The sequence below is a fragment of the Barbus barbus genome (assembly GCF_936440315.1).
Source record: "Barbus barbus genome assembly, chromosome: 4".
NCBI lineage: Eukaryota > Metazoa > Chordata > Actinopteri > Cypriniformes > Cyprinidae > Barbus > Barbus barbus.
In genome coordinates, this window is record NC_136732.1 from 41,093,208 (window position 1) to 41,109,549 (window position 16,342).

Consider the following 16,342-nt stretch of genomic DNA (forward strand, 5'->3'; position numbering starts at 1 on the left):
CTAGTAAGTGGAGAATGTTTGACTGTTTTATGTCTGGGTGAACAGTTTATCATGGCGCTTATAATTAATTAAATAATTGTTTTTAATTGGATGTTTGGATACATTTCAGGAGTGTGGCTTTTCTGCTGTGACTGTGCCGCTGCTTTGTTCCTACGTGGAATTCTTCGTTGAGTGTTTGTTCCCATCTGACCATCTTGAGCTTCGAGTGTTACATTCTCCATTGAGGCGTGTGGGACATATGGTGTTTGGCGGTGTGATTGAGGCTTCTTGCAAGGCATTTGTTTGTTTAGTTTGGTTTATATATCGATATTTGATTTATTTGTGTTTGTTTATTTAAGCGATTAATTTCTTTCTTTTGGAAATTTGTTTTCTTTCTACTGTGCTTGTAATATTGTTTAATGTGGCTGATTCTTCAGCTGGTTTTGTAACTTTATTTCAATTTATTTTGGTTTGTTGATTAAATTTGTTGATGTGATTTTTGATAATTGTTTATTTAGTTTAATTTGAATTTTTATTTGATATTTAAATGTCTGGTTGCAACATCCAACTTTATTATTGATACAATTTTTTTTGTATTTGTGTTTTTATTTTTATTTTTGTGTGTGTGTTTCCCTCAGGAGCTGCAGCTTTACTCGGGACAAGAGCGAGTGGCTAGCCTCTTTTGCGGTTGTGGTGTTTCTCACGGATTGCGGTGCTTTGCTGTATGCACGGGGTTATGCGTGTGTACGAGTAAGAATTGATCTTTGGCCTAGTCTGTCCCAAAGTAAGACTGCATCCCTGTGGGTTGTCTGTGTGTGTGTGGTCCAGCTTGAGGGCAAGCGCTGCATTTTATTTAATTGTTGTTTTCTAAAATAAAATCTTTGGTAATTTTGTACGGAAGCCTGTGTCTCCCATTATTGGTAACTGCCTTGGGTGGGGAACCTGTGTGTTGCCTTGGGGAATAATTCCTTGGGTGAAACTCCCAAGGTGGCGTAGTCGGTATTTTGGTTGGGTTAATTACAGTCGAGACGGTCACTACCACACAAGGAAATGATCAGTAACATCATCACTTTGAGATATGATATATATATCAGGAAGATCAATTCCATGCGATATAATTAAATCTAGCATATGATTAAAATTATGAGTGGGCCCGGTGACCTTTTGCTTGAAAGAGTTTATTAGGTCAGTAAATGCAAGTCCTAATGCATCATTTGTATTATCAACGTGAATGTTAAAATCTCCGACAATTAGGGCCTTATCACCATTAACCAATAGGTCTGAGAGGTAATCTACAAATTCTTTTAGGAAATCTGTATATGGCCCTGGCGGTCTATACACAGTAGCCAGAGCAAGAGATAGGAGAGATTTGTTTTGCATATCTGACAGTGTAACATTAAGCAGAAGTATTTCGAATGAGTTAAACCTGTATCCTGTTTTTTGAGTAACATTGAGAATATCACTATATTGTTGCATCACCGCCGCCACGACCAGTCTGACGGGGCTCATGCTTATAACAGTAGCTTGGTGGAGTAGACTCATTTAGACCAATATATTTATTTGGTTTAAGCCAGGTTTTAGTCAAGCAGAGTATATCAAAACTATTATCTGTGATCATTTCATTTACAATAACTTCTTTGGGTGCGAGTGATCTAATGTTTAGGAGCCCAAGCTTTAAAAATTGTTTTTGTTCATTTATTTAGCGTTTTTCTGGCTTAGTCACGATCAGATTTTTTCTAGATCCTGCATTAAATTTATATTTTGACCTCACTATCAGATACCCATGATATCAGATATCTATCTGATATCACTATCAGATATTGGGCTGTCGTGGCCTAATGGATAGAGAGTTGGACACGAGCACCGGGAAACAGTGAGTGTGCACTTTACCTTCAGCTAACGTAGCACGGACGTGCCGGACGATGGAGCCTCCGACAATCACAGCGTCGCGTTCCGTCTCGCGGAGGGGAGTGAAGCGGTTCCGGGTGGAGATCTCGAAGACCGGAGGCGGCGGAGGGAGAGAGGTCGTCGCCCGGGGCCTGGCTCGCATCTTCCGCTACTGGTGCACCCAGAGTCCATGGCGTCGGAGTGAAGGACATGTGGGAAGATCGCGTCCTAGGTGCACAGGGTGGGCAGAGAAACACATGGAGTAGAGGTGGTGGGAGTGTTAGTAGTGGGCTGTATATTTACCCCGGACATGTGAGCGTCAGCCCAGGATGTTTCCAGCTTGGCTCTCCGCAGATCTGCTTCTCCATGGCCTCCAGCTGCACCGAATGTAGCTTGAACGTGTCCTCACCTGCATTCAAAGGTAGACACAAATCCGCCATTTAAGCAAGTAACAGTGAAACAATGGTAATGTTTGTGAGTATTAGCAATGCGAAGTGCGAGATTAGTGGCAGCCACACTGCCGATGCTAACAGGCTATAAGCCAATAGCAGACTCGGGAAATCAAAATAAAACTAGTGATAACAAGGCACTCTGAATAATGCTATAGAGGATATATTCACACGTTATAGAAACAAATATTATAGTGTATAAAATAATTTTTTAGAAAGAAAATAGACGATAAAGAATTAACTTGATGGAGCTCAAACTCAAAACACGCAGCATTGACAAACAGTAACAATATATTACTTGATCCTCTATTGTTTGACTTGTTCAGGACGGGCATCTGATAGCAGATCCATCAGATCCTCAGAAACTGATTGGTCCTGTTATTTCTGTCTCATCTGATTGTCTTGTCACGTCTCACTGTGTGAATGAACTTCATCATGAGATCATCTGTCATTCTGCTGAAGTAAATCTACTCAATGTTTCTCAACGTTTATATTTTAAATCATTAGAGCTGCAGTTTATCAGGGCATTCTCAATCTCCAGAATCACGTGAGTTCATCTGATGATTGACAGCGTGTTATACATTTAATTAATTCAGTCCAGATCATTTGATTTTCTACTGTATCTCTTGTATAGATCAGTGGTGGTGGATTTCTGTCCTGATCTTCATTGTTCTTCTGGTTTTGATCTGTTTCTTGCTGTGGAAAAGGATCTTCAGGTGAGTCTCGAGTCTTTAATTGTGTGTCATGAAGTCATATTTAATGATGAAATCAATAGTTTATTCGTTGAAATTTCATTTGAGACTCTCTGAATTTGAATCTGCTGAAACTGAATGTGATTCTCAGGGATCCTTAATCTGGTGTCCAGATGAAGCTCAGATCAGATGAATCTGATTCACTGAATCAATCTGAATCTTAGCACATCAACGGTTCTGTGTCCAGAGGATGATCTTCATCGTCAGCATCATCATCATTATCATCACCACAATCATTTACTCAAACTCCTCAGGAGAGGGATTGTTGCTTCATTCTGAGCTTCTCAGCTTATTCTCATTCATCTGCATCTGTCTGTTTTATTAATGAAGTTGACTCTTATAGACTTGATCTGAACTGTCTTGTGTTTCTGATCGTCTCCTGAATTCTGCCTCTAGAAATCAAATCTCTCTTTTAAAATTGTGAATTCAAGCTTCACCTTTCCTCCTAAACGTTCACTGAATGCATTACTTTAAAACTGTTCTTTATTATTGTCACAGCTATTCATTTGACATGTTTCTGATTCCCACTGTAAGACACTTTATGGAGTTTCTTATGAATTCAAAGTCATCAAAGCATCGATTCTGTGAAGCTGTTGACATTCAGTCATTCAAATCTCTGTAAATAAATGGCTTGTCAATAAGTCTTTCTCCTTAGTTCTTCACAGTTATACTGTTTCACACAATTTAATAATTCAGGATCTAAATAAAAAATCTAAACTGAGCAGGAGTGGAGCGCAAGGCATCATGTTTGTTCCACATTGCATTTGTGCTCTAGTGCAAGACCTGTACGTTTTTTGAGGAAATTTTAAGTTTTGTCCCAGATTTATTGGGTTTTTTTTTCCTGGCCATTGTGATTTTTTTTCTGAACATCTTTTTATGCTGGTTCTAAATTTGGATCATAACACTAAATGTACAAACTGCAATAAGCTGTTAAGAGTGGTTCACCTTCAAATGTTGGGTCTAAGACACTTGACCTGCAATGGTTTTACTTCCTTTGATTTCAGCTCTGTATAATATCGATGTGGGTTTGTGTGTAAGTGGGTAACCAGAGACGGCTTATTACACAGCGGTGCCCTGGGCACGGACTGATTAAAGTCCCTCAAATATATTCTCAAATATAATTAAATACATCTTTCCTCAAAGTTGTTCTAAGACTGAAGCTGTCTACACTGTGAAATGAATATCTTTAATCGTTGTTTCTGATGAGTGAATTCACATCTTGGGAGGAGGGGTATTTCAGCTGGGTCCCTCTCTGGTCTGGAGGCAGAGGAGGTGATTTGGTTAAAAAAGATGTTCTTTTTTTTTTTTTTTATACTGGTTGAAAGACTCTTCACATCCCGATAGCAATCGCTATCTTGTGAAATGTGTGGTAAATAGTGCCACTCTGTAGCTGCGTGCAAATCGTCCATTCTTTGAGTGAGAGTGTAACGTTACAGGTCGGCCGATCTGGTTTCGTCCGTAAAAGTGAACCTTTTCGTCATTAAATATAAAATAATGGAGCTTGAGCATGAGAGCTTAAACAGTTCTTTCAAATAGTACATTTTCTGTTTTTACAGTTTTTTTGATCAAATGCAACATTGCTGAGATGAGATTTCTTTCAAAACTGTTTGAAAGTCTTATTGACCCCATTTGAAATAGTGGTGTATATTGTGATAAGGTGGAAGGATCACGCAACAAGGAGAGCTCAAAATAAATACCCCGGAGGGTGGGTTTATTGTTTTTGTGCGGTGCTGGGTGCAGGCGGCTGTCTGAGGTGTAGTGGTGCTCTTCGTGGTGCAGGTGCTTCCCAGGGCGGTGCGTCAGTGCGGTGCTCGTGGCGTGGCAGGATCGGTCACTCGCTGGGGTCTGCAAAGAAGAATGGCACGCATTAGTCTCTCAGCTCGCTCGGAGATCTCTCTCCCCGTCTCTCAGGCTCTCGCGGCTTATCTGGCCGCGGGCGAATGAGTCTCAGGTGTGGCCGATCCCGCCGTGATGAGCGAGTGCAGGTGTTCCTCCTTTGTCTCCAGGGCAACGCTGATGAGTCCTCGGGACGCTCGTCACACTCCCCCCCCCCCCCCCTAAGCGTTGTCCTGGTCCTGGTGGAAACATACGGGGATAACAAGGGGGAGATAGGGGGTGGGTGGGGAGTGACCCCTGACAGACCTGCAAAGGCTGACCAGATCCGAGAGAGTCCGTCGGCGTTGGCATTGGAGGCTCCGGCTCGGTGACGGACGACAAAGCAGAAGTCCTGGAGCGCGAGGAACCACCGCGTCACTTTGGCATTGGTGTCCTTTGCTCTTGCCATCCACTGGAGGGGCGCGTGGTCCGTTAGGAGGGTGAACTTTCGGCCCAGCAGGTAATAGCGCAGCTCCAGGACTGCCCACTTTATCGCCAGAGCCTCCTTTTCTACGGCAGCGTAGTTCCTCTCGGCCTTGGTCAGCTTCCTGCTTATATACAAGACAGGGTGTTCCTCACCTCCCTGGACTTGGGACAGGACGGCTCCCAACCCTGTCTCGGAGGCATCCGTCTGTAACAGGAAGGGGCAGCCGAAGTCCGGGGCTCGCAGGACCGGTTCCTCCGTCAGTGCGTGCTTGATCCTCTGGAACGCCTCCTCCGTCTCTGGGCTCCAGGTGACGTGTTCGGGCTGCCCCTTCCTGGTGAGGTCTGTCAGAGGGGCGGCTAAGGAGGAAAAGTCAGGGATGAAGCAGCGATAGTAACCCGCCAACCCCAAGAACGCTCGTACCTGAGTCTTCGTGGTCGGCCTTGGGGCAGCGCGGACGGCCTCCACCTTCTTCTCCTGCGGTTTTATGAGCCCCCGTCCGACTTGGAAGCCCAGGTACTTGGCCTCAAAGAGCGCTAGGTGACACTTCTGGGGGTTGGCGGTGAGTCCAGCCCGTCGAAGATCCATGAGCACCCTCCGCAGACGGTCCAGGTGGTCCTCCCAACGCTCCGAGTGAACGACAACATCGTCCAGGTACGCGGCTGCGTACTGTTGGTGGGGTCGGAGAAGGATGTCCATTAGCCGCTGGAAGGTGGCCGGAGCTCCGTGAAGGCCAAAGGGAAGGGTCCGGTATTGCCAGTGCCCACTGGGTGTAGAGAAGGCCGTTTTGGGTTTGGCTCTGTCGGTGAGGGGTACCTGCCAGTAGCCTTTCGTCAGGTCGAGGGTGGAGATATACCGGGCCCTTCCCAATTGATCCAGGAGTTCGTCCACTCGGGGCATTGGGTAGCCATCAAACTCCGAGACTTCGTTGAGGCGCCGAAAGTCATTGCAGAAGCGGAGGGTGCCATCCAGCTTCGGGACCAGGACAATTGGGCTGGACCACGGGCTGCAAGATGGTTCGATCACCCCCAACTTTAACATCTGCTGAATTTCTTCCTCGATTGCCTGCCGACGAGCCTCTGGGATACGGTAGGGCCGTTGCTTCACGACGACCCCTGGCGGCGTTTTGATGTCGTGCTGTACGGTTTGGGTCTTCCCGGGGACAGTGGAGAACACATCCGAGAACTGGCCGATCAGGTGCTGCAGCTCAGCCTTCTGCGTCGCCGACAGATCGGGGTTAGTGTCCACCAAGACGGGCTCCGTGGTGGCGAAGGCAGCGGTTTGTTCTCTGGTCCCCACCCACCTCTTCAACAGGTTAATATGGTATAGCTGCTGGGGTCTCCGTCTTCCGGGTTGCCGCACACGGTAGGTAACCGGCCCCACTCTCTCTACTACCGTGTACGGCCCCTGCCAGGTGGCCAGGAACTTACAGGCGGAGGTGGGGACCAAAACCATGACTTGGTCGCCCGTCTGAAACTCCCGAGGCTGAGCTGCACGGTCATAGTGGCGTTGTTGGGCCTGCTGGGCTTTAGCCAGGTGCTCCCGAACTAACGGCATGACCTGGTCGATCCGCTGCCTCATCTCGGAGACGTGCTCGACTAGGGACCGGTGTGGGGTGGGTTGTTGTTGTTCCCAAGCCTCTTTTGCAACATCGAGCAGTCCCCGAGGCTGTCGGCCGAAAAGGAGCTCAAACGGTGTAAAGCCCGTTGAGGCCTGCGGAACCTCCCGTATACCAAAGAGGACATAGGGCAGCATGTGATCCCAGTCCCGTCGGTCCTCTGCTGCCACCCTCCGCAGCATTCGCTTGAGGGTTTGATTGAACCGCTCCACAAGTCCGTCGGTCTGGGGATGGTATACGGTGGTCCGCAGGTGCTTTACCCGGAGCAGTCGGCAGAGGTCAGCCATCAGCCGGGACATGAACGGTGTTCCCTGATCGGTCAGTATCTCCGTTGGGATGCCAACCCGGCTAAACAGGAGAAACAGTTCTTGGGCGTGGCTTTCCTGAGGGGGATGGCCTCGGGATACCGGGTGGCGTAATCAACCACGACGAGGATGTGCTCGTGTCCCCGGGCGGATTTCGGCAACGGCCCCACCAGATCCATCCCGATCCGCTCGAAGGGCACCTCTATGATGGGTAATGGTATGAGTGGCGAGGGGGGAGGTGGCCTGGGGGACGTCTTCTGGCACGTTGGGCACGCCTGGCAGAAGCGTTTTACGTCAGCCTCCAGGCCGGGCCAGTGGAACCGGTCCCGAATGCGCTGGACGGTGTTTGTCGCGCCGAGGTGTCCAGCCAGGGGATGGGCATGCGCCAGGTGCAGGACCGTCTCCGTCTTCGGCCGCGGGACCACTAACAGCTTCTTCTCCTCCCCCCTTCGCTGGGCGACACAATAGAGCAGGCCGTTCTCCACGACAAAGTGAGGAAGGGGATGGGGCCTTGGCCGGGCGTCTTTCCCTTCCAAGACGCACACCTGTGCCCAACAGTGTTTTAGGCGATCGTCCTCTCGCTGAGCCCGGCCAAAGGAGCCCCCTCCCGTAACCTGTTGATAAATGTCATAAAAAAGGTTAGGATTTTGGGAAGGGGACTCACCATCTCTCCCACTGTCGGAGGCCAGAAGAACGGGGCGGCGGTTGGGCCTTCTTGCCGGTTGCCGTCCACGGCGGCCCCCTCTTGGACTGGCAGGCTGTGTGGCGGTGCTCAACAGGGCGTCCAGGCACGGCCAGTCTCGTCCCAGGAGCACGGGCACCGGCAGGTCCTTCACGAGGCCCACCTCTACGGGCCAGGACCCTATGGATGCGGAGATGGACACGCGTCGGATGGGGACCTCCCGCGTGTCGCCGTGGATGCAGGTAACGGGGAGTACCCCTTTCGTCTCGTGGCGGGGGGGAAGGATCCCCGCCCTGACGAGACTGACAGCGCTGCCCGTGTCGAGCACCGCTTTAAAGGTCTTGCCATTCAGCTTCACCTCAGTGGTCGGGGCTCCTTTGGGCGGTTCCTGATGAAGCACACAGCCTGCCAACCAGGTCCGAGCTTTGGGCGACGGAGGCGCGGTTGGCATTGACTCATCCTGTGGCTCGGGGGCCGCCGCCCTGTCTACGTGTCGCGAGATGCCCTCCGGCGCGCGTTGCTCTGGCACCACCCTCCGGGGAAAAGGGGGTACTCGCTCCCCAGCATCGCGCCGTTGGGCCGCCTCCGCCAGCTCGACCGCCTCCACTACCTCCATGATGGTGGCTGGATTCCTCATGCTGACGGCTTGACGGTAGGCGCGGGGCAGGGCGCGGAGGAGGCGGTCGACGGTGACGCGTTCCGTTACCTGAGCTGCCGTGGGGGAATCCATCATTAGCCAATGTTGGGCGAGTCTGGCGAGTTCGGCCGCTTGGGCACGCGCGGGCCGCCGGGGCTGGAACGCCCAGTCGTGAAACTGCTGGGCCGCGCACACGGGGGACAGCCCCACTCGGGCCAAGATCTCTCTTTTCACCTCCGCGTAGTCGTCAGCCGCGGTTGTTGGTAGGCTGAAGAAGGCTCGTTGGGACTCGCCGGTGAGGAGTGGGGCAAGTGCGCGAGCCCAGTCATCGGGATCCCAGCCCTCGGCAGTGGCTGTGTTTTCAAACATCTGCAGGTATGCTTCGACGTCATCATGAGCGGTCATTTTTGGCAGCAGCTGCGTGGCCTGAATTCGGGGGTCTGGTAACGGAACGCGCTGGCGGGCGGCAGTGCGAAGGGCAGCGATCTCCTGGTCAGCCTGGCTCTGGCACGTGGCAAGGTGCTCCACAATCTGTTGTTGGCGCAGGCTGACCTCGGTGAGCTGCCGGAGTAGCTCTTCCATCGTTGGAGGAGGAGTACCCGCCTTTCTGAAAAGTGCAACACAGAGAAAAAAAAGCTTGTGAGTAAACGGTGGAGATCGCTTGTTGGTGAACCTTCCTTAATCTGCCCGCATTCTCCACCACTGTGATAAGGTGGAAGGATCACGCAACAAGGAGAGCTCAAAATAAATCCCCCGGAGGGTGGGTTTATTGTTGTTGTGCGGTGCTGGGTGCAGGCGGCTGTCTGAGGTGTAGTGGTGCTCTTCGTGGTGCAGGTGCTTCCCAGGGCGGTGCGTCGGTGCGGTGCTCGTGGCGTGGCAGGATCGGTCACTCGCTGGGGTCTGCAAAGAAGAATGGAACGCATTAGTCTCTCAGCTCGCTCGGAGATCTCTCTCCTCTCTCCTCGTCACAATATTTAAATCGCTTTTGTAAGAATGCAGTTTTTTCGGTTTAACTTTTGTTTTTTTAAATCCATCACGTTCGGCAAATGCCCTCTAATAACCCCTCAGTGACCCCTTTCAAAAATATTGCTTCCAGCGCCCCGTGATGCTCGACATCATGCTCTTTCACAGCTGCTTGAGTTATAAACAGAGTGAAGCTAGAAGCATGTGACCAGTTATCACCTGCGGATCATTTCATCTACTAAATAACATCATTAGTGTACTGTTAGCCTTTCAACCAGGATTCCTTCATTTATAAATAAATAAATAAATCATGCCAAAACATTATATGCGCAAAAATAGGATAAAAAATTAAAAACTCACCCAGCCATAATTTGAACTCTCCCTTATAAACATGATGCTCTCAGCTCTGATAGTCTCATATCTGAACTATAATAAAGGAAAAAAAGCATTGCAGCATCATCTTTAGTGGTTATGAACCATTTTGGGCATTTATTTCTGTTGACATGCAGCTGATACAGAGACAGAAATTATTTTCTGTTATTTTTTCTGTTTTGTCAAGGTTTTCTAGCATCAAATTTTAAAGTAAATTTGAAGTCATTTTGTTCACATTAGCCTGAAGAAATCCTGATAGTGTCCTCTGACATAGTTTGAACACACGTGGCCAGAAGCTCCGCCCTCTTACAACACTCACCAGGAAGAGTCTGATTCATTTCTCTCTTCTGTCGACTGGCTCTCGATGTCTCGACAAAAGCTGACAAGAATCAGTGATCTGTGATGAATGAAGGAAAATGCTTTCAAAGTGGGTTTTTAAGCTTTCTTTCTGATTCATTTTTGAAAGAATCATTCAGAAAGTAAAGTTTACATTGCTGGAGCTCAAACAGGGACGATGGCTTCATCAGCTGAATATGATTACATTTGTCCTGTATGTCATGAAATCTTCAAGACTCTTGTTCTTCTATCATGTAGCCACAGTTTCTGTAAAGAATGTCTTCAACAGTTCTGGAGAACCAAACAAACTCAGGAGTGTCCCGTCTGCAGGAGAAATTCAAGACATCAACCTCCAGTTAATCTTGCTTTAAAAAACTTGTGCGAGTCGTTCCTGAAGAAGAGAAATGAGAGACGTTCATCTGAGGAGTCCTGCAGTTTACACAGTGAGAAACTCAAACTCTTCTGTCTGGAGGACAAACAGCCTGCGTGTTTAGTGTGCTTTACTTCACAGCAACACGACAATCATAACTTCAGACCCATCAGTGAAGTGGTTTCAACACATAAGGTTAGACAGATTTATATTTGATGATTAAAGCTGGGCATAAATACATTTCTTACTACCATTTTCCTGATATAATGTGAACATATTACATAAATCTCTGGTGTTTTATAGATATTCACTTTAAATTTTAGGAGGAGCTCAATACAGCACTGAAGTCCTTACTGGAGAAACTTCAACACAAAGAAAACATTAAAGGAGTGTTTGAGAAAACACTTCAACACATCAGCGTGAGGATTGATATTCATAGCTTTGATTAGAACAGATGCATTGTTTTGTCTGACAATTGCATGCTCCTGTATTGACCTGAATAAGTGTTTACTCCTTGAAGTTTATGAAATCAACTGTCAGACCCATGCATTTAAAATGTTTTATTTTGGGAATGGTATCGGTTCGCATAAACAAACCCCCTGAGTGCCGGTTGCTTTGACAGTCGGCAGGACTAACATATAAGCAGCAATCTCATTGGTTAGTGGAAATTAGTGAGATCCGGGGTGGTGATGTTAAATAATTGTACTATGATAATAAACAAATACACACATACAACTCATTACATACACTATAAACACTTTAAAAGAGACAGACATGTAGATGTTTGTGAAAGATGTTTTCTCGGTTTTGGAGGGATGATCATTTTTAAATCACCCTATTTATGGCAAAATTTGTTAAAGGGGTCCTATTATGCTCTTTACAGAGTCTTGATTTTGTTTTCAGGGTGTACTATATGCTCTCATGCTTGGTTGTTCGAAAATCGCATTATTTTTCACATAATTTGCATTATTACAATACCTTTCTCCTCAGCCTGAAACAAACGGCTCGATTAGTTCCGGGTTTGATGAAGGCCCACCTTCCGAAAAACCAAATATGTTGTTATTGGTTAGCTGTCCCAGTGCGTTGTGATTGGCAAACAGCTTAGACGGCGTTTTAGTATTGCCCCGCCCCTTGCCAAAACAGCAAGTTTGTCAATATTGCCATATCAATTCAGACCCCGAGAATATTGAGCAATATTGAACAGTATAACTCACGTAACAGGATGAGTTATACTGCTGGATCCATTCTTGGTCAGGCTGAGTATTAAGTGGCAGTCTTGGAGATGAAGGAGAGATGGATGATTGTAGAGAAGTAATATCATAATATAAATAACTCAAGAAACTACTATCAACTATCATTAGACCGGAAGTTTCTATCCAATCCACTTCTCCCTTCTTGCTACATACATTTTAGGTCTAATACTGATAGAAAAACACAAATATGTGACCCTGGACCACAAGTCTTGTAGCAATAGCCAAAAATACAGTTGGGCAAAAAAGTATTTAGTCAGCCACCAATTGTGCAAGTTCTCCCACTTAAAAAGATGAGAGAGACCTGTAATTTTCATCATAGGTACACTTCAACTATGAGAGACCAAATGGGGGGAAAGAATCCAGGAAATCACCTTGTAGGATTTTTAAAGAATTTATTTGCAAATTATGGTGGAAAATAAGTATTTGGTTAATAACAAAAGTTCATCTCAATACTTTGTTATACCCTTTGTTGGCAATGACAGAGGTCAAACGTTTTCTGTAAGTCTTCACAAGGTTTTCACACACTGTTGCTGGTATTTTGGCCCATTCCTCCATGCAGATCTCCTCTAGAGCAGTGATGTTTTGGGGCTGTCGCTGGGCAACACAGACTTTCAACTCCCTCCAAAGATTTTCTATGGGGTTGAGATCTGGAGACTGGCTAGGCCACTCCAGGACCTTGAAATGCTTCTTACGAAGCCACTCCTTCGTTGCCCGGGCGGTGTGTTTGAGATCATTGTCATGCTGAAAGACCCAGCCACGTTTCATCTTCAATGCCCTTGCTGATGGAAGGAGGTTTCACTCAAAATCTCACGATACATGGCCCCATTCATTCTTTCCTTTACACGGATCAGTCGTCCTGGTCCCTTTGCAGAAAAACAGCCCCAAAGCATGATGTTTCCACCCCCATGCTTCACAGTAGGTATGGTGTTCTTTGGATGCAACTCAGCATTCTTTCTCCTCCAAACACGACGAGTTGAGTTTTTACCAAAAAGTTCTATTTTGGTTTCATCTGACCATATGACATTCTCCCAATCCTCTTCTGGATCATCCAAATGCTCTCTAGCAAATTTCAGATGGGCCCGGACATGTACTGGCTTAAGCAGGGGGACACGTCTGGCACTGCAGGATTTGAGTCCCTGGTGGCGTAGTGTGTTACTGATGGTAGCCTTTGTTACTTTGGTCCCAGCTCTCTGCAGGTCATTCACTAGGTCCCCCCGTGTGGTTCTGGGATTTTTGCTCACCGTTCTTGTGATCATTTTGAGGTGCCCCAGATCGAGGGAGATTATCAGTGGTCTTGTATGTCTTCCATTTTCTAATAATTGCTCCCACAGTTGATTTCTTCACACCAAGCTGCTTGCCTATTGCAGATTCAGTCTACCCAGCCTGGTGCAGGTCTACAATTTTGTTTCTGGTGTCCTTCGACAGCTCTTTGGTCTTGGCCATAGTGGAGTTTGGAGTGTGACTGTTTGAGGTTGTGGACAGGTGTCTTTTATACTGATAACGAGTTCAAACAGGTGCCATTAATACAGGTAGCGAGTGGAGGACAGAGGAGCCTCTTAAAGAAGAAGTTACAGGTCTGTGAGAGCCAGAAATCTTGCTTGTTTGTAGGTGACCAAATACTTATTTTACCGAGGAATTTACCAATTAATTCATTAAAAATCCTACAATGTGATTTCCTGGATTCTTTCCCCCCATTCTGTCTCTCATAGTTGAAGTGTACCTATGATGAAAATTACAGGTCTCTCTCATCTTTTTAAGTGGGAGAACTTTCACAATTGGTGGCTGACTAAATACTTTTTTGCCCAACTGTCCATTGCATGGGTCAAAATTATCGATTTTTATTTTATGCCAAAAATCATTAGGATATTAAGTAAATACCATTTTCCATGAAGATATTTAGTAAATTTCTTACTGTAAATATATCAAAACTTCATTTTTGATATGTAATATGCATTGCTAAGAACTTCATTTGGACAACTTTAAAGGCTATTTTCTCAATATTTTGATTTTTTTGGACCCTCAATTCCAGATATTCAAATAGTTGTATCTCGGCTAAATATTGTCCGATCATAACAAACCATATATCAATGGAAAGCGCATTTATTCAACTTTCAGATGTTGTACAAATCTCAATTAATGAGACTTAAGACTGGTTTTGTGGTCCAGGATCACATATAATTAACTGACTGATGGCTCTTAAAAGTTAAGTAATTATACATGATACCACATATAAATAATAATAAAATAATATAAAACAAATCATTATCCTGAATAAAATACATTAAATATTAAATAATGGAGCTTTAGCATGAGAGCAATTCTTTCAAATAGTATCAAATTTTAAAATATTACTGTATACACATATAAATGTAAAGATACACATATAAATTATATTTATATGTGTATATTTATAGATGATATTTATGTGTATGTGCCTCCTACATACACAGAACATCTACTGTTACAGTACTAGTACTTCAGAAAGCAAAAGTTGTAGTTAACTACCTTATATTTACCCACTCACTCTTCGTGCTGCTCCAGAATAGTGCATCTTTGAGACGATTGAAGTGAATGTTGTTTGCTTTCAGTCTCAAGCTGAGCACACAGAGTGTCAGATTAAACAGCAGTTTGAGAAGCTTCATCAGTTTCTCAGAGATGAAGAAGAACCTACAATCACTGCACTGAGAGAGGAAGAGGAGCAGAAGAAGCAGATGATGGAGAAGCTGGAGGAGATCAACAGACACATCTCAGCTCTTTCACACAATCAAAGACATGGAGGAGATGATGAAAGCCAGTGATGTCTGCATTCTGAAGGTCTGATTTCAGATGATTGATTGATTGATTGATGATTGATGATTGATTGAGGTGTTGATGATCAATGGTGTGCTTGTTCTGCAGGAGTTTCCAGTCTCAATGGAAAGGTGAGTGATCTGCTGGTGTCTCTAGTCTCTCTGCTTCTGGTCCAGAGCCACTGCAGTTCTGATCCTGAATGTTGTTCCAGAGTCCAGATCTCATCACAGCCGGATCTACAGATGCCTTCTGGAGCTTTGATTCATCTGCCACGATACTTGGGCAACCTGCCCTTCAGAGTCTGGAAGAAGATGCAGGACATCATCCAGAACAGTGAGTCTGACTGCAGAAGATCTAAAATGTTAGTCTTGAATTAGTTGACCCATGCATTTAATGTTTTGCACTTCATAAAATGCAGTGGAAGTTTATGTTAAGGGAACATAGTGAGCATCATTGCTCCCTAGTTTTTTTGTGGGATTTTTTTGGGAGCAACCGTTCCAGTGCATTCAATGATTTTTGTGATCGAGACATCTCTTAAAATGGTCGAGTGTTTATACAATGCGCAGTGTTTCTGTAACTGTCCAAAGCATATGTGATTTGACATGCAAGGCATGTGATCGGCACCACAAAAGTGCTGTTAACTCTGCTCCGGATCAGGGTTCTATAACGCTGGGTAAAAACTGGTGCTAACCCCTCTTCTAAATTACAAGTGTGAAAAGTCCTAATGTTTTGGTCTGATTGCATGTATGTATTTGATCAATAGTTTCATAATAATCTGTGTTGATTGTGTCTCATCAGATCCTGTTATTCTGGATCCAAACACAGCAAACCCACATCTTGTCCTGTCTGATGATCTGACCAGTGTGAACTGGAACTGGAACAAACTACCTCTTCCTGATAATCCAGAGAGATTTGACTCTTATCCCTGTGTTTTGGGTTCAGAGGGTTTTAACTCAGGAACATACTGCTGGGATGTGGAGGTTAAAGAGAGTTCAGACTGGATTCTTGGAGTAACTACAGCATCAAACCAAAGGAAAGGACGTGATTTCTATAAGACTGGTGTCTGGAGTGTGTGGTACAATCAGTATAGCCTGTCTGAGCAGCCTATCTTTGGCTTTCGTGTTGAACAGCAGCTTGATCGTGTTAGAGTTTATCTGGACTATGACAGAGGAAGAGTGTCATTCTCTGATCCTGTTACTAACACACATCTACACACATTCACAACCTCCTTCACTAACACACTCTTTCTATTCTTCTGCTGTTATACTATTTTCACTCTGAGGATCTTACCATTCAGTAGTTAGTAAATGTTACTCCTGTAGGACCAGACCTCCCTGCTTTCGTCATGTTTCCAATATTTAATTCAGATCGCATGAGTAAGAGTACAGCTGGTCTGAATATCAGTACTGCTGTGATTGGCCCGTGATGACCACATGACTGATATCCAGCCCTACAGAAACACTTACACTCTCATATTGCTCTTAAGTCGTCAAATAGTTGCTCTTCTCACACTGCATAACTGTCTGGAGTACAATGTAGTTGTTGTTGTGTGCATACTACATGACAGGGAGTCACACATTATACATTTACATTTATTCATTTAGCTGACGCTTTTATCCAAAGCGACTTACAATTGCTATATATGTCAGA

At 45.6% G+C, this 16,342-nt stretch overlaps 1 pseudogene across 1 annotated transcript; it reads left to right on the top strand.

The window, feature by feature from the left end:
* The first annotated feature begins 10,457 nt into the window (after window positions 1-10,457).
* LOC306861392 (nuclear factor 7, ovary-like) lies at window positions 10,458-15,996 on the top strand (annotated as a pseudogene). The gene is made up of 6 exons: window positions 10,458-10,844; window positions 10,973-11,068; window positions 14,491-14,716; window positions 14,801-14,823; window positions 14,904-15,025; window positions 15,491-15,996. The product of its transcript is annotated as a nuclear factor 7, ovary-like (transcript).
* The last annotated feature ends 346 nt before the right edge of the window (window positions 15,997-16,342 follow it).